Below are 23925 nucleotides of genomic sequence, written 5' to 3' on the forward strand. Positions count from 1 at the left end.
AAAAAAAAAAAAAAAAAAAATTAGCTGTGCACGGTGGCGTGCACCTGTAGTCCCAGCTACTCAGGAAGCTGAGGCAGAAGTATCGTTTGAACCCGGGAGGTGAAGGTTGCAGTGAGCCAAGATCACGCCATTGCACTCCAGCCTGGACGACAGAGCAAGACTTCATCTCAAAAATGAACAAACAAAAAGAACAAGCAAAGCACCTGATTATACAAAGCATCTTATTACATTCCTCCCACAGGAAGGCAGGATATAGTAATCAGAAACAGACAAAAGGAAAAAAAATGACTAGGAGCTTATATTTTTGCATAGATTTTTCTACCTGCTTTCACCCCTGTCCCTTCCCAGGCCTCCTGCTATTCTAGTTCTTGGTCACCAATTTTGCCTCATCCACAAATCTGTTCCACTTTCCCATAATCAGTAGTATCTAGAAGCTGAGTTTCCCAGGCAACTGCAAATATTTGTTGTTCTTTCTGCCATGTGACTTGCCCTAAAAATAAATTCAAATATTTTTCCTGCTATCAAAATTCCAGGAAGAATGTGAGTGGATATTGGTTTTTTTATGCCTACCTGTAAAACAGAGAAGGCCTAATGCTACTTAGCCAAAATTTTTAGGAATCCTAAGAAAGTCCTAAAATAGAAGATAATATAAAAAGCTGGGTGTTATCCTATTTTGAAAATGGGACAAGCAAAGAAGGGGTTGGGAAAACAGAATTAGAACAAGCTGATACACACATACTCACACAAACCCAGACCAGTAGAATTTGTTTTTCTTTTTAGAAAGAAAACTCCTTTTTAGAAAGGGAGTAGCAAAGAAAAGAGTACATGTTTGCTCTGAAGTTTAGTCAAGATTTTGCCACGTTCCTTTGAAATGCCCCCTTGATGTGCCAGCCAAGGACCCTTAGAGACATCCATTTGAAGCTGAAAGTACTTGAAAGCAATTAACAAAAAAGATTTGCTTTCTGGTCTCATGTGACTCTGGGGTGAGTGACCTTTTGGAAATCATGGACAAAGTCTCCATTTAGAGCTCCTATGGAGTGATGACCCCACTATACAAATCATTGTGAATTAGGGCGCTTCCAAATTAAACTAGATTCAGCAAACAGAACAGCTACAATGGTAACAATTATACTCATAAAACTACATTTAGATAGTCTCAAAAACAGTTTACAAAATTCATTTATGTCCACTCTCTTTTTTGATCTTCAAAGAAACTCCCTAGGACACAAAGGAAACACACACATACACACACACACACACACACACACACACACACACCCCACTCCCATTTTACAGGTGTGCAAAAGCTGAGGCTAAAGAACAAGGCAACTTACCCAACCTGTATGTGGCTGAGTGTAAAATTCAACCACGCCTTCTACTTCCAGTTCGGTATCTTTTTAACCTAGACATTCTCCTCCCATGCCTCCATCCCATTATCCCCAAGAATCCTGAAAACAATAGTGATCCAGATGGCCAGGAGCTGAAAAAGCAGCCTTAGAGCTTTTAGACAATCAATTCAGAAATAGATAAAAGAATAGAAAAACTTTTGGGGATGGGGGAACAACAGGAAGAGCTGAAATGAACTAATGCAGAATGAAGTCGATAAGGCAAGAGGGAAAATTCTCTCCTTTTTCCTTCACATCTTCCTTGTTCATCACCACCAAGCTCAGGCTCCAGGACTTCCCCAAATGGCCCTAACTCCTACACCCAATGCTAGGTTGTCTTTACCAGGTTCACGTGATTGCTCCGAAAATATTTTACCTAAACCTTCTAATTAGCCAGGAGCAAGTTTGCAATCTTTTCTTGGAACAACTAGCCCCAGTCATATTCATTTTTACTACCTCCTTTGACACATGTTCCTTATATGACATAGTCTCTGCATCCTTCTCCATTTTGGACATACCCACCCAATTTGCCAACATCTCACTTCAAACGAGATACAAAAAAGGAAATGTACTACCCATAAAGTGATTTCAGTTCTTCACTCAATAAATCAACCAAAAAGTAAATAAATATATACTGAATCACAGGAAATATTTTAGAATGATAGAATACTCTAAATCTTAATAGGGCAATTTAAAAAATGTTGGAGTAAACAAGGTGGTGAAAGTCAAGCACTTAGCACAGAGCCTGGCATATTAGTCCTTTATAGACCACTGCAAACCAATGCCTTCATGGCACTCTATCTGCAGTATTATCTTCAGCTCAGAGCAGTGTGTTTTGAGAGTAGCATTAACAACTTGGAGGCAGAAGTTCTAAAGAAGAGAAAGGAGTTTCTACTCACAGAACTCTCATCAATAATTTGTCCCTTTCTGTTCACCCTTATCCAGCTCTTACCTGCCCTGGTGAAGGCAGGACAGTCTTGCCTCCTGAGGCTGTGTCTCACCTAATTCCTGGAATATATTATGGACATTTTTGCCTCAGTGGGAGAGCACCTGAAAACCCACCATCACTCCCATGCCTGGGATTAAGTGTCCTGGAAGGAATTTAACATCACCTATGGGAAAATCTGGATAAACTTCCTTGGGTAAATCCATTTCAGAGTATATAACACAGTTGTGAACTTCTGTCTGGCTACCAAGGCCCTGGACCTCATTTTGTTTCCACCCTTAAGACTACAACCTGGCTTAAACTGTTGACCAAATTAGTAGGAGACTGGTTCCCTATGCTGATTTTATTTTTATTATTTTAAATTTTTGCAGGTACACAGTAGGTATCTATATTTATGGGGTACTTGAGATGTTTTGTTACAGGCATGCAATGCATAATAATCACATCAGGGTAAATGAGGTATCCATCACCTCAAGAATTTATCTTTTGTGTTACAAACAATCAAATTATACTCTTTTAGTTACTTTTAAATGTTCAATTAAATTATTACTGTCTATAGTCAACCTATTGCAAACCAATGCAATGGGTTTGATAGTACCCTGTTGTGCTGTCAAATACCAGGTCTTAGTCATTCTTTCTCATTATGTTTTGTACTCACTATCCATCCCCTCTTCCACTCTACCCCAGCCCCCACTACCCTTCCCAGGCTCTAGTAACCATCCTTCACTCTCTATCTCTCAGTTCAATTATTTTAATTTTTGGCTCTCACAAATAAGTGAGAACATGTAAAGTTCGTCTTTCTGTGCCTGACTTATTTCACTTAACATAATGACCTCCAGTTCTATCCATGTTATTACAAATGACAGGATTTTATTAGGTTTATGGCTGAATAGCAGGCCATTGTGTATATGAACCACATTTTCTTTATCCATTCATCTATCAATGGACAGTTAGGTTGCTTCCAAATCTTAGCTATTGTGAATAGTGCTGCAATAAACACGGGAGAGCAGATATCTCTTCTATATACAGATTTCCTTTCTTTTGGGTATGGGATAGCTGTGGGATTGCTGGATCCTATGTCTACACTGGTTTTAGTCCGTTTCTGTCCCATAAGGTCTGAATTCAGTTTCCCATGTCTCCATGGTGTTCACTAAGGCAGACTTCCCTGACCAATGACTTGGACGGAGACCAAGAATGTACTTCCCAGCTGCCCCTACAGCTGGACCCCATACCTAGGATCAAACCCCTTGAATATAGTCATGACCTGGGTCAAACATGAATTTGTTGCTGTCTTGGACACAATGATCTGAATTGCCTGGGGCAACTTCCTTTTAGTCTTCCATTTACAAAGAACTTCAGACACATTTCATGTCTATAGATATTCTATTTACACTGACAGGGAGAAAGGAAAAAAATTATGAAGACCAGACACACAGACTCATAAAGCAAAACAGTTGATAAAAGATTTAGTGTAGTGGCAAATAGTTCTAAAAACTTTAATAGACCTTAAGGTCATTGCTGTTGTATAACTTCATTTATTCATTCATGTACTCATTCAATATGTATGCGTGCACTGATTTGAATCATAGTTGCCTATAACATACTTGGCACTGTCAATATAAATATAATTAAGATTCATATTTATAGGGCTATATACTTATTCATACTTAAAGGGCCACAAAAATTAATGTTCAAAATGTCAATGTCATCATCTTGACCTATTAAAAGTTTTCCTATTTGGTATGTTCTGTTAAAGATGAGAAATATGCAATACACCTGAATAGATTATACAATTCCATCCAACATCAGTTATCATTGGCATAAAATATACGTGAGCTTCATTTCTGTGGGTATGTTTAGGTCTACAATACACCTCTGGCCCTCCTAGTTGTATGGGATTAGCCACACTTCGTCACATCTAAATTGAGAATAACAGTAGTTCTCACCTCATAATGAAATAATGTATACTAAGCGCTTATCATGGTGCCTGAAAAGCCCCCATTTACATTGTATTTTCCTTCTCAAATATGTACGATAGGTTTTGATCATGCAATTTAAATTAGGATCTTTCCTTTTTTTAAATCACCTTAGCACCTCCGCTTGGGCTTAATAGCTAAAGTTAAGTGAAAATGACCTTGAAAAAAAGACCCTGTAAAAGCAGTAACGAATAAGGACAACACACACACAAACCTAATTAAAAAGGAGGTAAATAGAAGTAGGCAGTTCAGAGTCCTAGAAATTATAATTTATGAGGAACGTCAAAACTATCACTTGCTAATGAAAAGAATTTGCAGCACATGAAACTCCTCAAATTGAAACTAAGCCAACTCCAGGATGCATTAATAAAATGACAGTATCCCCAGAGAAGACTAGCATGGCCCCTGTGCAAGGATGACATGCAAACTCATGAAGCATTCCATATTTTTCAGACACTTTTCTTTTTTTTTTTTTTTTTTTTTTTGAGACGGAGTTTCACTCATGTTACCCAGGCTGGAGTGCAATGGCGCGATCTCGGCTCACCACAACCTCCGCCTCCTGGGTTCAGGCAATTCTCCTGCCTCAGCCTCCTGAGTAGCTGGGATTACAGGCACGCGCCACTATGCCCAGCTAACTTTTTGTATTTTAGTAGAGACGGCGTTTCACCATGTTGACCAGGATGGTCTCGATCTCTTGACCTCGTGATCCACCCGCCTCGGCCTCCCAAAGTGCTGGGATTACAGGCTTGAGCCACCGCGCCTGGCCCAAGACACTTTTCAAAAGAAGACATTTGTGAGGCCAACAAACATATGAAAAAATGCTCATCATCACTAGTCATTAGAGAAATGCAAATCAAAACCACTTTGTGGTGACTGTGTCAAGTAAATCTATTGGCTCCACTTTTCCAACAGCATGTGCTCACTTTGTCTCTGTGATATATTTTGGTAATTCTTGCCATATGTAAAACTTTTTCTTTTTCTTTTTCTTTTTTTTTTTTTTTGAGATGAAGTCTCACTGTGTCATCAGGCTGGAGTGCAGTGGCATGATCTTGGCTCGCTGCAACCTTTGCCTCCCAGGTTCAAGCAATTCTCCTGCCTCAGCCTCCTGAGTAGCTGGGGTTACAGGCACCTACCACCACCCTCAGCTAATTTTTGTATTTTTAGTAGAGACGGGGTTTCACCATGTTGGCCAGGATGGTCTCAATCCCCTGACCTCGTGATCTACCCGCCTCGGCCTCCCAAAGTGCTAGGATTACAGGTGTGAGCCACAGATAGCCGTTATGTAGATCTGTGATCAGTATCTTTGATGGCACTATTGCAGTTGTTTTGGGATGCCATTAACTGCATGCAGATAAGGTGGCAAATTTAATAAACATTGTATATATTCTGACTGCTCCACTACCATCTTTTTTCTTGTCTCCATCATTCTCCATGGGCCTCCCTATTCCCTGAGACACAAATTACCAAATTAGGCCAATTAATAATGCTACAATGACCTCTAAGTGTTCAAGTGAAAGGAAGAGCCACACATTTCTCACTTGAAGTCAAAGCCTAGACGCAATTAAGCTTAGCAAGGAGGCATGTCCAAAGCTAAGCCAGGCCAAAAGCTAAGCTTCTTGCATAAAACAGCCAGGTTGCAAATGCAAAGAAAAACTATTTTAGAAAAGTAAACATACTACTCCAGTGAACACATAAATGATAGGAAAGAGAAACAAACTTATTGCTGATACGGAAAAAGTCTGAGTGGTCTGGATAGAAAATCAAACCAGCTACAACATTCCCTTAAGCCAAAGCCTAGGGTTTTGACCAGAGCAAAACCTTACCTCTCTTCAGTGGCTGAGAGAGGTGAGGAAACTGCAAAAAAAAGTCAGAAGCCAGGTTTAAGAAAAGAAGCCATCTCCATAATGTAAAAGTGCAAGGTGAAGCAGCAAGTGCCGATGGAGAAGCTGCAACGAGGTATCCAGAACCGCATGCTAAGATCACTGATGGAGGTGGCTACATCAACAACAAAATGTAGATGAAATAGCCTTCTTTTGGAAGAAGATGTCATCTAGAACTTTCATAGCTAGAGAGGTAAAATGCCTGGCTTCAAAGCTTCAAAAGGATAGGATGACTCTCTTGTTAAGGGATAATGAAGGTGGTGACTTTAAGCTGAAGCCATTGTTAATGGACAATTCTGAAAATCCTAGGGCCTTTAAGAATTATGTTAAATCTGCTCTGCCTGTGCTTTATAAATGGAAGAAAACGGCTGGATGACCACAACACACAGTAAGTAAACATACTGTTTACAGTATGGTTTACTGAATATTTTAAGCCCACTGTTGATGTCTGCTTCTCAGAAAAAAATAATCCTTTCAAAATATTACTGTCCATTGACAATGTACCTGGTCACCCAAGAGCTCTGATGAAGATACACAAGAATATAAATGTTGTTTTCATGCCTGCTAACACAACATCCATTCCATGGATCGAGGAGTGCTATGGTTTGGATGTTTGTCTCCTCCAAGCCTCATACTGAAATTTTATCCCCAATGTTGGAGGTGGGGTCAAATTGGAGGTGTTTGGTCATGAAGGCAGATCCCTCATGCATAATAGATCAATGACCTTCTTTGGGGGTGAGTGAGTTCTTACTCTAGTTTCCATTAGAACTGGTTGATTAAAAGAGTGTAGCACCAGCCCCTCTATACCTTGCTTCCTCTCTCGTCATGTGATCTCTGCACACTATGGCTCCCCTTCACCTTCTTTCAAGAGTGGAAGCAGCCTGAGGCCCTCACCAGATGCCCAATCTTGAGCTTTCAAGCCATCAGAATTGTGAGCCAAATAAACTTTTCTTTCTTTATCAATTGTCCTGTCTCTGGTATTCCTTTATAGCAACACAAAACAGACAAAGTAATTTTGACTTTCAAGTCTTATTTAAGAAATACATTTAGTAAGGCTATAGGTATCATACATAATGATTTTTCTGATGGATGTGGGAAAAGTAAACTGAAAGCCTGTTGGAAAAAAATTGGCCATTCTAGATGCCATTAAGAACATTCAGAATTCATGGGAGGAGGTCAAAATACCAACATTAACAGGAGTTTGGAAGAAGTTGACTCAAATCCTCATGAATGACTTGGAGGAGCTCAAGACTTCAGCAGAGAAATTGACTGCAGAAGTGATGGAAACAGCAGGAGAACTAGAATTAGAAGTGGAACCTGAAGATGTGAATGAATGCTGCAATCTCCTGATAAAACTTGAACAGGTGTGGAGTTGCTTCTTATGGATGAGCAAAGAACGTGGTTTCTTGAGATGGAACCTACTCCCAGGGAAGATACCATGAACATTGTTGAAATGACAGCAAAGGATTTAGAATATCATGTAAACTTGCTTGATGAAACAGCAGCAGTGCTTGAGGAAGATTGACTCCAATTTTGAAAGAAGTTCTACGTTAGTAAAATGTTAATCAAACAGCACCACGTGCTACAGAGAACTCTGTCATAAAAGGAAGTTATTCAATGTGGCAAATATCATTGTTGTCTTATTTTAAGAAATTACCACAGCGACTCCAACCTTCAGCAACCAACACCTGATAAGTCAGTAGCATAAACATCAAGGCAAGACTCTCCACCAGCAAAAAGAGTACCACTCATTGAAGGTTCAGATGATTGTTAGCATTTTTTAACTATAAAGTATTTTTAATTGAGGCACACTGTTTTTTAGACATAATGCTATTGTACACTTAATAGGTATAGTATAGTGTAAACATAACTTTTATATGCACTGGGAAACCAAAAAATTCGGTCTGGAACAAAACTTGCAATGTCTTTGAAGTATGTCTGTACTACAGGGAAGTAGGACTTTAGAGAGAAAATATATGGCCGGTAAAGCTAAAAAGAAGTCAGGAAAACTCTGGGAAGCTATCAGATACATGAAGGAATATCTAATGGGTAGCAGTTCTTGACTAACGGGGAAACATTTGTACCCCTAAAGAGCAAATGTGTCTGAGAAGCACATCTTCTCTCATGAAATAGGAGGACATCTCTAATTGTTCAGAGTTCATGCCCAGAGATACACTGGGGGACTAGTTTGGGATAAGTGGGAGACAGGAGTTTTTAGGAAAAGGTTAAATGTCATCAAGGTCCAAGAATTCATATAGGACATCACTAACAAGGGGCTGAAATGCTCTAGGAAGCTTGGTAGCAAGAAAAGGAGTGGGGCTCTTTCAAAAAGACAAGGGAACTGGGCACGCTCAGCCACCAACCAGTTGTGCAACTGGAGCACATTCCTTCCCACCTCAGGACTTCAGTATTTCTATCAATCATACACTGCTGAAATTTGGAAATTCTACTTTTAGGAATTGATCCTAAAGAAATTGTCAAAGATATAAAATGAGATTAATCCACAGAAGTTATAATATAATCATATGTTTAGAAAATAATTTGCAAATGTTTTTAAAAAATAATTTAGAAAATAACTGCAAGTTTCCCAAATGTTTCCCAAAAGGAAATGGTTAAATAGACATACGGTATATGTTCAAATGATGAAATATTACATGCAGCATTAAAAGATCGTATGGTAAAAGCCATTCAATTGTCACAACAAATTGTAAAGTAAAATTGAGGATTACAATTGGTATGCATAATATGGCCCCAAATTTGTGGAAAAATAAATGATAAAAAACAGTAAAATCCAGGGAGAGGGAACAAGACAAGGATGAAAAAGTCATATGACAGATTTATGAGTAGTAAACTTACACAAATTTTTATTTATTCTTTATATATTCTAAATTTTGTTATAAACTTTTATCATTTTTATAATTAAAACAGATAACAAATGCAATTAATTTCATTTTAATTAAGAGATCTGAGGATATTTAAGTCTCTTCCAGCACTAAAATCCATTGAGTCTTTTTAAAATGCCAAATGCATAGATACCTATACCACCTTTGAAATGTGATCTTCTACTCCTCCCCAACCTTAATCCTCCATTAGTTTTGCAAACAGATATGCTCTCTGAAGCCATAAGGCAGTTCTGGGAAGAGTAACAGCACGTAGGGGCCTGGAGTTTGGGCTGTCTTCACAATCTGAATCTTGGAGCAAGCTTTTTGAGAAACACACAATTGAAAAAGACCATACTTCCTGGTCCTGAAAGGCCTCTGACTTTTCTTTCACAGAAAATGTCTGCAGTCTAGATGGACATTAGCACCAGGAAGCTACACACCCTTCTGTAAATATTTCCATCTCTAAAAAGACTTCCTCTACCTGTGAAGTCTTTACTAACAACCTGCAACATTCACTGTGCCAAATGCCAGGGTCAATTCTCAGTTTCATCTTATTTTACCCATGAGCAGGATTAGACTCAGTTGAAACACTTTTCTCTGATGGTTCCCAGGACACCATACTCTCCTAGTTTATCCCCCTCCTCCCACTGCAACACATACTCACTCACACTCACACTCTCTTCTTGGATGGTTTCTCCTCCTGTCCCCAACCTTTAAAGTTGGAGCATCCAGCTCAGTCCTGAGAGCATTATTGTTGTTGCTTTTGTTGTTGTTTTCTAGCTACCTCACTTATCCAGTCTCAATGCATTTAAATCCTGTCTCACTCCTTTTAAACACTACCTGATGACCTAAATTTATATCTCCAGTCCAGTCTTCTTCCCCAAACTCCAAATTTGTATATCTATCTGCTATATTTGAAAGCCTCATGGCAAATAGGCATCTGAAAATTAACACCCAAAATTGAGATCCTGATCTTCCCATTCAAACTTATTCCTCCTACAATCTTCTCATCTCAAGGCGACACCATCCTTCCAGTTTCTTGGAAGGCCCAGAACCTTGGAGTCAAGTTTCCTTCTCTCTTATTTCACATCCAAATCCAACTAGGAGATTTTATTGGCTCTATTAGACCAAAAATCCAATCACCTTTCATCACTTCCACTGTTACTACCTAGAAATGGACACCATCATCCTTTATCTGTATTACTGCAGTGGTCTTCCAACTGGTCTCTCTTCTTCTGCTCATACCCCTTTATATCTATTCTCTACAATGCAGCCAGAGTGATCCTATTAAAACGTGAATTGGATAAAATCACTCCTGTGCTCAATACCCACAATGGTTCCCATTGCTCTATAAGTAAAAGCCAAAGGCTATACAGTGGCCTGCAAGACCCTAGACATTCTGTTTAGGCCAAACCTACCTTTCAGCTCTCACCTCCTTGCTTTCTCCACTCCAACCACACTGGATTCCTTGTTGTCCCTTAAACACCTAATTATTCCTCAGGACTTTGCACATGTTAGTTCCTTTGCCTGGAATGTTCTTCACAGAAACAGCCACATTGGCAGCCGTATGTCTACCACAAGTCTAAAGAGATCTTAGAAATTATATCCAACAAAGTCTCAGGAAAAGTGCTAAGCAGTGGAACAGGAGCTCACTTCCTAAATCAACAGAGGTTCGTTCTCAGCGGGGAAGGAGCAAAGGCTCCTTTCTGAATGCCTTTATGCCTCTGGACACCCATATTGACAGAACTCTGACAGCCCTACTCACTCTGTCCTCTGGAACATGACTACTGTATATGGCCAGAAGACTTCTGCCTTCTTTCCTGGATCTGAGTGAACTTTTCTGCCTAGAGGATTTAGATGTCTTCTCAGACTTAGATAAGGATCTAGCATTTGGTGATTGCATTTTTCCAAGATCTGAATAGAACCTGAGGGAGCCATGAGCAGACTACACACTCCATCCATGTCTAACATTAGACTAGGATGACTCTCCCCTAATGCATCCTCAAATACTTTTTAGGATAAGGTGAAAAACACATTCATCTATTTACACATACAAAAGAAATCTCTTTTCTTTCAAGGATAAGGCCTTGGATTAAATAAATTTTGCAAGAAAATGGAAGAACAATGAAGGAAAACCTTGCCTTTAAAATAGATATGAAGCGGGAACAAGATGGGAATCTTTTGTTTTTTAAACTCTACACAGGAAGATGTTGCCATGAGAAGAAAACAAGCTAAAATAAAAGATTTCATGGAAGCCAAAAACACTGTAGCTAAATGAAAGTTTATACTGGAGATAGTTAAGGAAAATTTAATCAGAGATACAGAGGAAATTCTTAGGAAAATAGTTTCAGAATGCAATGAAAACTAAATGAAGAAAATGAAAGGAATAATGAAGAAGGAAGGAAGAGAGAGAGAGAGAAAGAAAGAGAAAGAAAGAAAGAAAAAAAAAGAAAGAAAGAAAGAAAGAAAGAAAGAAAGAAAGAAAGAAAGAAAGAAAGAAAGAAAGAAAGAAGAAAGGAAGGAAGGAAGGAAGGAAGGAAGGAGAAAAAGAAGGAAGGAAGGAAGGAAAAGAAGGGAAGGAAGAAAGAAGGGAAGGAAGGGAAGGCAGGCAGGCAAGCAGTTTAGAGATAAGAGATTAAAATAATAGGTCCCTGAAGAAGAAAATAAAAAAAGCAGGAGCATTAATCAAAGTTATGACAGAAGCAATCTTTCTTGCTCCTAAATAAGTCCTAAATTTGGAAATCAAGAGGGTTTACATGTTCCAGGCAAAAATTTTTCAAAGGAAGTCTATACCCAGTTATCTTATTGTGAAAGTTGTAAATTTCAGAAATGGGGAACAAAAACCATTGAGGCTAAAAAACAGTTGTTCTCAACTTCTGAGTCTGTTTTGCTCTGCTACAACAGACTGAGTCATATATAAACAATAGAAGTTCATTTGGCTCACAGTTCTGGAGGCTGGGAAGTTCCAGATCAAGGGGCCAGCATCTTATGAGGGCCTTCTTGCTGTGTCATCCCATTGCAGAAAGCAAAGGGCAAGAGAGCATAAGAGCAAGAGATCAAATTCACAGACTCGAGTCCTTCTATTATTGGCATTGATCCATTCATGAAGGTAAAGCCCTCCTGACCTCAACACATCCCAGTAGGTCTTGCCTCTCAACACTGTTATATTGGGGATTAAGTTTTGAACATATGCTTTTGGGGGGACATATTCAAACTACAACAACTTCTTTTTTTTTTTTTTTTTTGAGATGGAGTTTCGCTCTTGTTACCCAGGCTGGAGTGCAATGGCACGATATCGGCTCACCGCAACCTCCGCCTCCCGGGTTCAGGCAATTCTCCTGCCTCAGCCTCCTGAGTAGCTGGGATTACAGGCACACACCACCATGCCCAGCTAATGTTTTGTATTTTTAGTAGAGACGGGGTTTCACCATGTTGACCAGGATGGTCTCGATCTCTTGACCTCGTGATCCACCCGCCTCAGCCTCCCAAAGTGCTGGGATTACAGGCTTGAGCCACCGTGCCCGGTCTACAACAACTTCTTTACAGCATCAAATTTCTCAAGACAATGGAGGATTATTTCCAATGACTTGAGGGGGAAAGATTGCTATATTTAAGGCAAGTTTTCTCTGTTTTATAACACTGATAGCCTTTCTAGAAAATTAATATGTTTACTAGATCATTATGAAAGGAATCAAGATTAAGGACCCGAGAATGGGAAAAGGCATGGTAAGATAAGAACTAGATTAAAATTTATTAAATTCATGGAGGAATGAATTTGATTATTAATATCCAAATAAAGAGAAAAAAATCTTGTTAAATCAATGACTATACAATTTTTATTATTTGAATTCATAATATCAAATTAAATATTTTAAAAAAGAAAAAGGAGGAAGACACAGGGACACAAAAGCTCTTATTCCTCTCATAATGGGGTCAAAAATTACTAATTTCACTTTGATATTAAGATAAATTTAAGCTCAGGAATGCTTTTCTTTTATTTCCACAGTCTGGACAACATAACAAGACCCTGTCTCTACAAAAAATAAAAAATCAGCTGGGTATGGTGGTACACACCTGTAGCCCTAGCTACCTGGAAGGCTGAGGCAGGAGGATTGCCTGAGCCCAGGAGTTCAAGGTTACAGTGGGCTATGATTATGCTACTGCACTCCAGCCTGAATGACAGAGCAAGACCCTAACTCAAAAGTAAATAAATAAATAGAGATGGCTACAAATACAATTAAAAATAAGATGTCTGTTATCCACAGCTTTGTGGAAGCATAAAAACGAAGTCCAGAGTCTGTATAGCAAAAAGCATAACAAAAAAAATTTAAACACTAAAGAGAATAAAACAAAAAAAGGCAGATAAAATAAATGTGAATTATTTAAACCTCTATTAAAACAAAGAATAAGAGATAAAGAAAAAAGAGAAACCAGAGAATCAAAATGGATTTAGAAACATTAAAAATAAAGATGAACAATATATATCAACCAAATGAGAGAGAAGGTGAACAGAATTTAAGACTAAAATAGTAGACAAAAAGGAGTTATTTTAATATTTTATCAAAATTTAAACTGCAAAAACCATACAAAATATGAGTAGAGGTAAATGGACAACAGATAATTGCATTGAATTAAATGTATTTTAATTGAAAGAGCATAAAGTCATTATTATTTGAAGCACTATTAAAGAATCTAAGAACTTATGAGAAATATAGTGTTAAGGGTAATTAAGGTTAAAAGTAAATCTATGATAATAATTGTTTGACCAAAATTTGATTATGGACTATAGTTAAAAGTATTCTATCAGTGTCAGATTTCCTGAGTTTGATTACTATACTGTTGTTATGTAAGAGAATATCTTTCTTCTTAGGAAATACATACTGAAATATTTAGGGGTAAAGGAATATAATTATACAACTTACTTTCAAATGGTTCAGAAAAAATACTATATGTGACTCTTGTGTGGGGAGGGAGAGAAAGGGAAGAGAGAATGATAAAGCAAATGTGGCAGAATTTTTAAAGTTGGTGAATATTTGTGAAGTGTTCTTTAAATTGTTCTTATAACTTTTTTGTAATTTTGAATTTTTGAATTTGTAATTTTTTATTCTCAAAATAAAAAATTAATACAACAAAAAAGTAAATCTATGATAACAAACCAAAAATGAAATTTTAAAACAATTACATTTATAATAGCATCAAAAAGAAAATCATACTTAGGAATCAATTTAATAGAAGAAGCATAAAAGTTATACTCTGAAAACTACAAAATATTACTTAAGGAAATTAAATAAGACCTACATACATAGAAAGACATCACATGTTCATGGATTGGAATCTTTAATATTTTTAAGATGGCAATATTCTCCAAATAGATTTACATAGTTGATGCAATCGTTATTAAAATCTCAGCTGGCTTTCTTGCAGAAGTGGACAAGCTGATCTTAAAATTCATGTGGAAATTTATGGGTCCCATAATACCCAAAACAATATTTTAAAATATAAAATGAAATTGGAGGACTCACACTGCCTGATTTCAAAACTTACTATAAAGCTATAGTAATCAAGAAATGTGGAACTGGCATAGAGCTACATATATAGAGAAACAGAATATAACTAAGAGTCTAGAAAAAAACCCTCACACTTATGGGAAATTGATTTTCAACAAGGTGCCAAAAACAATTCACTGGAGAAAATAATCTTTTCAACAAATTGTGCTGGAACAACTAGATATTTACACACAAAAACATGAAGTTTGGCCCCTACCTCATAACATATACAAAAATTAACTCAAAGTGGATCAAAAACCTAAGTGCAAGTGCTAAAACTATGTAATTATTTGAAGAAAATATAGATGTACAACTTCATGACTTTGGATTAGGCAATGGCTTCTTAGATAGGACAACAAAAACATAAGAACCAAAGAAAATATGGATTGAATATCATCAAAATTTAAAATTTTTGTGCTGCAAACAACACTATCAAAAAGTGAAAAGACAAACCACAGAATGGGAGAAAATTTTTGGAAATCATCTACCTGAAAAGGGAATATATAAGGAATCACTACAACTCAATTATACAAAGGTGAACCAATTTTAAAAATGGGCAAAGGGGCCAGGCGTGGTGGCTTACACCTGTAATCCCAGCACTTTGGGAGGCCAAGGCGGGTGGATCACATGAGGTCAGGAGTTTGAGACTAGTCTGGCCAACATGATGAAACCCCGTTTCTACTAAAAATACAAAATTAGCCAGGCATGGTTGCATGCGCCTATAATCCCAGCTACTCAGGGGGCTGAGGCAGAGGAATTGCTTGAATTCGGGAATCAGAGGTTGCAGTGAGCTGAGATCACACCATTGCACTCCAGCCTGGGCAACAAGAGCGAAACTCTATCTCAAAAAAAAAAAAAAAAAAAAAAAAAAATAGGGCAAAGGATCTGAACAGATGTTTTTCCAAAAAAGATCTACAAATGCCCACTAAACACATGAATACATTTTCAAAACCATCAGCCATCAAGGAAATACAAATCAAAATCTCAGTGAGATACTACTGAATGCTCATTAGGGAGGCTATAATCAAAGATAGATAATAAGTGTTGGCAAGGATGTGGAGAAATTGGAATCACCATATATTGCTGGTGGAAATATAAAATGGTGCAGCCACTTTGGAAAATAGTCTGGCAGTTCCTCAAATGGTTAAACATAGACATACAAGTGACCCAGCAATTTTGCTCCTAGGTATATAATCAAAAGAAATTAAAAACATAAGTCCACATCAAAACTTGTCCATGGATGCTCACAGCAGCATTATTCATAATGTCAAAAAGTAAAAACAAACCAAACATTCATCAACCGATGAATAAAATGTGATACTTGCATTCAATGGGATATATGCTATAATATGAATGTCCAGAATAGGCAAAATTGTGAAGACAGAAAGTAGATTGGTGTTTGCCTAGGACTCAGAAGGGTGGGGCCCACGTAGGGAGGAAATGGGGAGTGGCCATTAATAGATATGAGGTTTCTTTTCAGGGTGATAAAATGTTGCAAAACTAATTGTGGTGGTGGTACACAATTCTGTGAATACACTAAAAACCACTGAATTGTAGACTTTGAGTGAATTGTATCATATGTGAATTATATCTCCAGATAATGAGAACAACTATGGATTTGAATCTCTACTCCAACACTTACCAGCTGAGAGACTTTAGATGAGTCACTTAACAGTAAATAATACCAACCTCTAGGATTGCTGGATAACTGAATTAACATCTGTAAGGTGATTAGAGCAGTGTGTGAACCAATGCCCACTATAAACCTGTCTGTTAACTAACTAAAGCCACCAGCACTTCCTTTCATTAAACACTACCATATTCGTTTCCTATGGCTGCTATAACAAATTACTATAAAAAACTCAGTGGTTTAAAACAACACACATTTATTCTCTTATAGTTCTGGAAGTCTGAAGCCTGAAATCAGTTTCACTGGACTGAAATCAAGGTGTTGGTAGGACTAAGCTCCTCTCTACCCACAGGAGAATACTATGGTTGGAAATATATTATCATATAATTGAAAAGATTGGATTAATGAATAAATATCCAATTTTACATCCTAAAAACAATATAGCTTCTTCACAAGTGTTCACAGATTTATACAAACCCTACAAGGAAACCTCAGAAATTAGAAGGCCATATTCTCTAATCATCACAGAAAAAATGAAAAATTAATTATAATGGCTAAACAAAAATAAAAATCATTTAGAATCTTTTAAAAATAATGTCCTGGGACAGAGGAAATAAAATGTAATTCAAACTATTTAGAAAAATATGACACCACATATAAAACTGTGTTGAGTCTATTCACGGTAAGAACAGATTCAGAAAAACTATCACAGGCCCGGTGCAGTGGCTCACACCTGTAATCCCAGCATTTGGGGAGGCCTAGGCAGGCAGATTGCTTGAGTCCAGGAGCCTGGGCAACATGGTGAAACCCTGTCAGAACATAAATAAATAAATACAGAAAAACTATTATAAATATGGCAGGAAAACTTGAATATTTCATATGATAAAGTTAATTTAAAATGTCAAATCCAAATAAGTATTATAATAAATAGGAAAGGGATATAAAAAGTATACAAAGGAAGTGTATCATGTGAAAAATGTCAAGTTTACTGTAATTAAACAAATACTAAGACAATCTAAAAATGAATAAGATTATTTAAAAACAAAAACACCAAAGCTGTCAGGGATGCTGCAAAACAGGAACTGCTTCTGACAGCTTGAAGGGCCCACCCTTTGGGAATGTGACCTGGCAACAGTAGTCAAGAACTTTAAAAAACATTAACAAGTTTCAATCCAGTAATTATATTTCTGGGATCCTATCCTACATAAGTTTTTTCCGTACGTAGGATTGCATCCAGAAGGGACAGGATATCCCTTCCATATGTCTGGATGTAATCCTACATATGGAAAAAACTTCCTGCATGAAGACATTTATTGGAAATGGAAACAACCTCAATGTTCAATCACAGGAGAATTGTTAAATAAACTATGTGACTATAAAAATTATGCTAACCAAGACCACACTATAAAATGGAAAATACTTGTGCTTCACTGCCACAGTAAAAGCCAGGCTTCAAAACTGTATATATAGCCTAATGATCATGGTGCCACCTCATAATTTTTCAAGGTCCTACTCAAGTGAATGTCAAATGAGAGAAACAACCCAGGCATAGTAAAAAAGTACTGCCAGGAAATAGCACCAAAATATTACAAGTGATTGTTTTTCTTCCGTACTGTAATCTATAGTATCCTGTTTCATTTAATGGGCATATGTAATGTTACTTATATCCTCACGGGCATAAAGCCATGCTTTACTTCCTTCCTGGAAACACTTCATTTTTGTTTTGTTTTATTTTGGCTGCTTCTTCTTCTTTTTTTTTTTAATCAAGTAATGGTTATAGAAGAAAACAATTCTTTGTGTAGGGTTATAATGGTTATAGAAGAAAACAATTCTTTGTGTACTGCCATTGTGGGTCTCTAAAGACACTTTCATATTCTAACAAAAACTGTATGTTGCATACATGTTAGACAACCTCTGCTCTGGATTCTTTTCTCCAACAATTTATTTTCTCTTCACAACCCCCTCAAGTTTCCAAACCTAAAGAAATTCTATCAGTTCTCTCTGCACCCGATTTCCTTGCTTTGCTCCTAGACTTATTGCCACCTTTCTTCTGCAGAAGGAAGACAATGCCTCAGGCACACTGTTCCTAATCTCGGAGCCCTGAGACCCTGCTACCTCTAGCTCCTTGGGACTCCAACACCCAGCACAAGGTTCTGCAGGCAGTCACACATACTTGCTCCAGTACTCCTCAAGTTGAAGGCAGAGAATGAGGGAAGTTTATGGAAGCCTGGAGCCATGGAGAAAAGGTAAAGATGTGTAGGAAATCTAACACAAGGCCATTTTGTGTAACAGTGGTTTGTGTGTGCTGGAGATTCTGGTTTCTAGGATTTGGCAAATTGGGAGCCTCAATTTTTTGTTCTAGGGCATATATTTGCTGAATGAATAAATGAATTTGGCTTCCGATCACCCCCAGTGACAGCTGATCAGTGACCAGAAGTGGTAGATTGGCAAGGGGGTCGAGGGTGGGAAGACCTTGGTCATTTAGTACCAAAATAAGCCCTGAGACTAAGGCATGCAATGACCCTGTCGCACCGCTAGTCAAGTGTGGTCTATGGAGGGGCAGCATTATCATCACCTGGGAACTTGTTAGAAATGTAGACTCTCAGGCCCTACTCCAGAGCTATTGGAGCAGAACCTGCACTTTAACAAGTTCTCTAATGATACACACCCATGTTAAAGTTTGAGAAGCACTGCCTCAGAACACACACACACACACACCCCAAAATCACCAAGACAAACAAGTGACTCCACTCTTCCACACTTCCACCAAACCATCAAGATGTTTAGTGATTCTTTGCCAGAGGGGCTGCCCTTGATTTTGGTCTTCCACCGAAGTACTTAAGATAATTGACTCTATGTAATTTACTCCAGGCCTCACCTTCACTCTACACAGATGAAGCCCAACACCTCTAGTCAGTAGTGGGTGGGATTAAACACTTCTGCCTTGAGCACCATCACCAGTTATAAAGAGCAGAGAAACAATCAAAAAGAAAACACAAGGGAGAAAGCACTCTTAAAATGTAATTTGACCAAATAAAGGCAATACCAATCACAATGATTTATAAAAACTGTTTACCAGATGTACCTTATTACCATGCAGTGCAATCATGATTAAGGAAATCATTTAATGTGCAGCTGATTGCTTTGTAAAGGCTTATTTGATTACATGACCCTTAGAGAAGGATAAACTCTGTACTTCTGCCTTCAAATCTCTAAGATGGACATTTAAATAGGTTGACTGCTCAGAGCCTGAGGAAAAAAGGGGGCTTTTTACTATTTTTATTTTTTTTGAGACAGAGTCTCCCTTTGTCACCAGGCTGGAGTGCAGTGCCACGATCTTGGCTCACTGCAACCTCTGCCTCCCGGGTCCAAGCAATTCTCCTGCCTCAGCCTCCTAAGTAGCTGGGACTACAGGCATATGCCACCACACCCAGCTAATTTTTGTATATTTAGTAGAGACGAGGTTTCACCATGTTGGCCAGGATGGTCTCAATCTCCTGACCTCGTGATACACCCGCCTCAGCCCCTCAAAATGCTGGGATTACAGGCGTGAGCCACTGCACCCAGGCGGGCTTTTTACTCTTACATCTACACTGTAGTTAAGGTAAAAGAGAGAAAAGATCCTTAAGCACTGCTGGGAGGGTGAAGGGGCTTGCCATGGGCACCAGATCCAACTGATGTGTCCCATCCTTTGAGAAGTTTCTTCAGAAGCCATAGCTCCCTATTCTGCTTCTCATGGCACTTTCTCTTGTATTATTTATTTTTATTTTTAGTATTTTTATATTAGAGACAAAGTCTCATTACGTGGCCCAGGCTAGGGTGCAGTGGTTATTCATGGGTGCAAATATACCCATGAATACATTACATCCTCGAACTCCTGGGCCCAAGTGATCCTCCTGCCTCAACCTCCTAAGTAGCTGGAACTACAGGCATGTACCACTGTGTCATGGCACTTCGTTTAGACTTCTATTACAGCTCTTAAGGAGGTAGAACTTATCCATTAGGTTCTCAGACTTTGTAGCCTAACCACATCAGTCAAAATTTCCCCTTTGCCTATTACTAGCTGTATGACCTTGACCAAATGACCTTCTTCCCACAGCTGGAAGATGCAGAAACCAATATCATAAAGTTTTTATAAAGATTACATGAGACGGTGGCTGTCTCCTCTCTCCGCCATGGCGTGTGCTCGCCCACTGATATCGGTGTACTCCGAAAAGGGGGAGTCATCTGGCAAAAATATCACTTTGCCTGCTGTATTCAAGCCTCCTATTCGACCAGATATTGTGAACTTTGTTGACACCAACTTGCGCAAAAACAACAGACAGCCTTATGCTGTCAGTGAATTAGCAGGTCATCAGACTAGTGCTGAGTCTTGGGGTACTGGCAGAGCTGTGGCTCGAATTCCCAGAGTGCGAGGTGGTGGGAGTCACCGTTCTGGCCAGGGTGCTTTTGGAAATATCTGTCATGGAGGCCGAATGTTTGCACGAAACAAAACCTGGCGCCATTGGCATCGTAGAGTGAACACAACCCAAAAACGATATGCCATCTGTTCTGCCCTGGCTGCCTCAGCCTTACCAGCACTGGTCATGTCTAAAGGTCATCGTATTGAGGAAGTTCCTGAACTTCCTTTGGTGGTCGAAGATAAAGTTGAAGGGTACACGAAGACCAAGGAAGCTGTTTTGCTTCTTAAGAAACTTAAAGCCTGGAATGATATCAAAAAGGTCTATGCCTCTCAGTGAATGAGAGCTGGCAAGGGCAAAATGAGAAACCGTCGCCGTATCCAGCGCAGAGGCCCTTGCATCACCTACAATGAGGATAATGGTATCATCAAGGCCTTCAGAAACATCCCTGGAATTACTCTGCTTAATGTAAGCAAACTGAACATTTTGAAGCTTGCTTCTGGTGGGCATGTGGGACGTTTCTGCATTTGGACCGAAAGTGCTTTCCGGAAGTTAGATGAATTGTATGGCACTTGGCATAAAGCTGCTTCCCTCAAGAGTAACTACAATCTCCCCATGCACAAGATGATCAATACAGATGTCAGCAGAATCTTGAAAAGCCCAGAGATCCAAAGAGCCCTTCGAGCACCACACAAGAGGATTCATCGCAGAGTCCTAAAGAAGAACCCACTGAAAAACCTGAGAATCATGTTGAAGCTAAACCCATAGGCAAAGACCATGCGCCGGAACACCATTCTTCGCCAGGCCAGGAATCACAAGCTCCGGGTGGATAACACAGCCGCGGCAGCAGCAGCACTAGAAGCCAAATCAGATGAGAAGGGAGTTGCAGGCAAGAAGCCTGTTGTAGCAGGTAAGAAAGGAAAGATGGCTGCTGTTGGTGTTAAGAAGCAGAAGAAGCCTCCAGTAGGAAAAAAGGCAGCAGCTACCAAGAAACCAGCCCTTGAAAAGAAGCCAGCAGAGAAGAAACCCACTACAGAGGAAAAGAAGCCTGCTGCATAAACTCTTAAATTTGATTATTCCAAAAAGGTCAAATCATTTTGGACAGCTTCTTTTGAATAAAGAAAGACCTGATCAAACAGGCAGAGAAAAAAAAAAAAAAAAGATTACATGAGACAACACACATAAAGCATTACAATGTTTGGCACATAATAAATAATCAATGTTAGCTATTATTATTAGCACTTCCCAGAGTCTGGCTTCCCCACTAGACCGTGAGCAAACTGTTTATCCAAGGATCTGTGGCATGGGGACTTACAAATGGTAGACACACAATAATATTTGTCAAATTGGTTTGAAGTTATGCCAGGAAGAGGAAAGGGAGGATGCTGGGAAAAAACATAATGTATTTTATGATTTTACCTGGGGTCAACTTCTGTATTGTTTGTTTTTCTTTCATTACCAGAGTACATTGTCTCAAATAGCAAGATTGCTATAAAATAGGGCTGGAGAGACACTATTTATGGAACCAGATGTTCTGTTCAAAGAAAGCAAAGTTGGCTATGAGGCATCTGAAATCTATAGTTTGGTCCTTGGCCAAGTGGGGAGTGGGGGCTGAAGTTCAGCACAGCTTTACTTGCCAAACAGGGTGTCCTGGCATGGGGTTACATTAGCTCTGAAAATCCATCCCGGGGGATTCATTTTGTTTTTCAGTGTATCCACATAGAGGGACGTCTTTACAGACTGTGCAAAAGATCTACACGTACCAGTGGGGAGCCCTACTGCAAACTCAAAGGTCCCCTTTTAAACCAGCCTCCTGAGTCTCAAATGAGCATCAGCTAAAATAATAATGCTTCCTTTACTAAATATTTATTGAGCTCCCATTAAGGAGCTCAAGATGCTAATGGCTGATGAGGACCTTTTGGACTTGCACAAGAGCCTGGAGTGTACCACCCTCTAAGGAAAGTTGGCATGTTCTCTAAGATGGACACCAATTCCAAGAACCTGTCCCAGGGGCTGATGAATGTGGCTGCCAAGCTGATCCACAATAAGAACATCAGAGGACCTCACAGACATCATGGAGAAGTTTACTGAACTCTGACATCTTAACCATTGGCTGCTGAATGACATGTGTTCTTCCGGAATCAGTACTCATCTCTGTCCACTTCCTGCATGAATTCTGGCCCTCTAGGACTGCTATATGGTCACCCTCTGTGGCTGCCTCCTGTACCCTATCATGACTGAGGCCCCTCTCCCATCACTCTGCCCACACTGATGAGAAAGTTGCCGTAAGTTTAGACACTAAAAATAAAACTGCACTAGACACTGCAGATCTAAAGGTGAATACAGAAATTATAATTGGGGAGGGAGAGAAGGTGATGCAGGGGTCAGGAGTGTGGACAAGCATGATGAGTGCCACCTTAGGCATAACTGATGAGTTACTATAGAAGCATCCAATATGAGGCCAAATCTAGACTTGAAGAATTAGAGATGGTTTAAAAGGGGGAACCACACCCAAAATGAGGCTTCAAAGAGTGATAACAAGTGTTAATATTTATTTAGTGATACTGTACATCATGCCCTGTCCTAAGAATCTTGCACGAATTCCTCATTCATTCCTTACCACAACCCTAGAAGATAGATGTTACTGGCCGGGCATGGTGGCTCACGCCTGTAATCCCAGCACTTTGGGAGGCAGAGGTGGGTGGATCACAAAGGCAGGAGTTCAAGACCAGACTGGCCAACACGGTGAAACCCCATCTCTACGAAAAAATACAAAAATTAGCTGGGCATAGCGGCTCATGCCTGTAATCCCAGCTACTTGGGAGGCTGAGGTAGGAGAATTGCTTGAACCAGGACCCGGGAGGTGGAGGTTGCAGTGAGCGGAGATCACGCCACTGCACTCCAGCCTGGGCTACAGAGCGAGACTTGGTATCTCAAAAAAAAAAAAAAATAGATAGATGTTATTGTTATTCTCTTCATTTAACAGACAAGGAAACTGAGACACACAGTAAATGGTGGAGCTAACATTCAAACCCAGGCAGCTTGGCTTCAGACTAAGGAAGGAGAGCACCAGACAGCCCTTAAAACAGTAGAAAGGGCCTAGCTGCAGTCTGAGGAAAGAAGCAGTTCCCTAGGGGAACTGAAAGCAAGACAGTGAGGCCCAGCTTGGGGTGGGGACAAACTCAGAGATGACTGGGCCTGCTCTGCAGGTTGAAAGAAAAACCAGAAGCAGAGGATTTCAGACCCAGTTCACATATATACACATATATGTATATTTTTT

General features: G+C 39.1%; 1 protein-coding gene, 1 non-coding gene and 1 pseudogene across 4 annotated transcripts in view; 2 read left to right on the top strand and 1 right to left on the bottom strand.

Moving 5' to 3' along the window:
• Nucleotides 1–23925, bottom strand: part of ENTPD1 (ectonucleoside triphosphate diphosphohydrolase 1) — a 162805-nt gene that overhangs the window by 83825 nt on the left and 55055 nt on the right. The window lies entirely within an intron of this gene.
• LOC119469449 lies at nucleotides 4653–4757 on the top strand. Its single transcript, XR_005198247.1, has one exon. It is a non-coding gene; the product is annotated as a U6 spliceosomal RNA (small nuclear RNA).
• On the top strand, nucleotides 20406–21809 carry LOC108295721 (annotated as a pseudogene). Its single transcript, XR_001821561.2, has one exon. The product of XR_001821561.2 is annotated as a 60S ribosomal protein L4-like (transcript).

The sequence above is a fragment of the Cebus imitator genome, unplaced genomic scaffold (assembly GCF_001604975.1).
Source record: "Cebus imitator isolate Cc_AM_T3 unplaced genomic scaffold, Cebus_imitator-1.0 Scaffold656, whole genome shotgun sequence".
NCBI classification, from domain to species: domain Eukaryota; kingdom Metazoa; phylum Chordata; class Mammalia; order Primates; family Cebidae; genus Cebus; species Cebus imitator.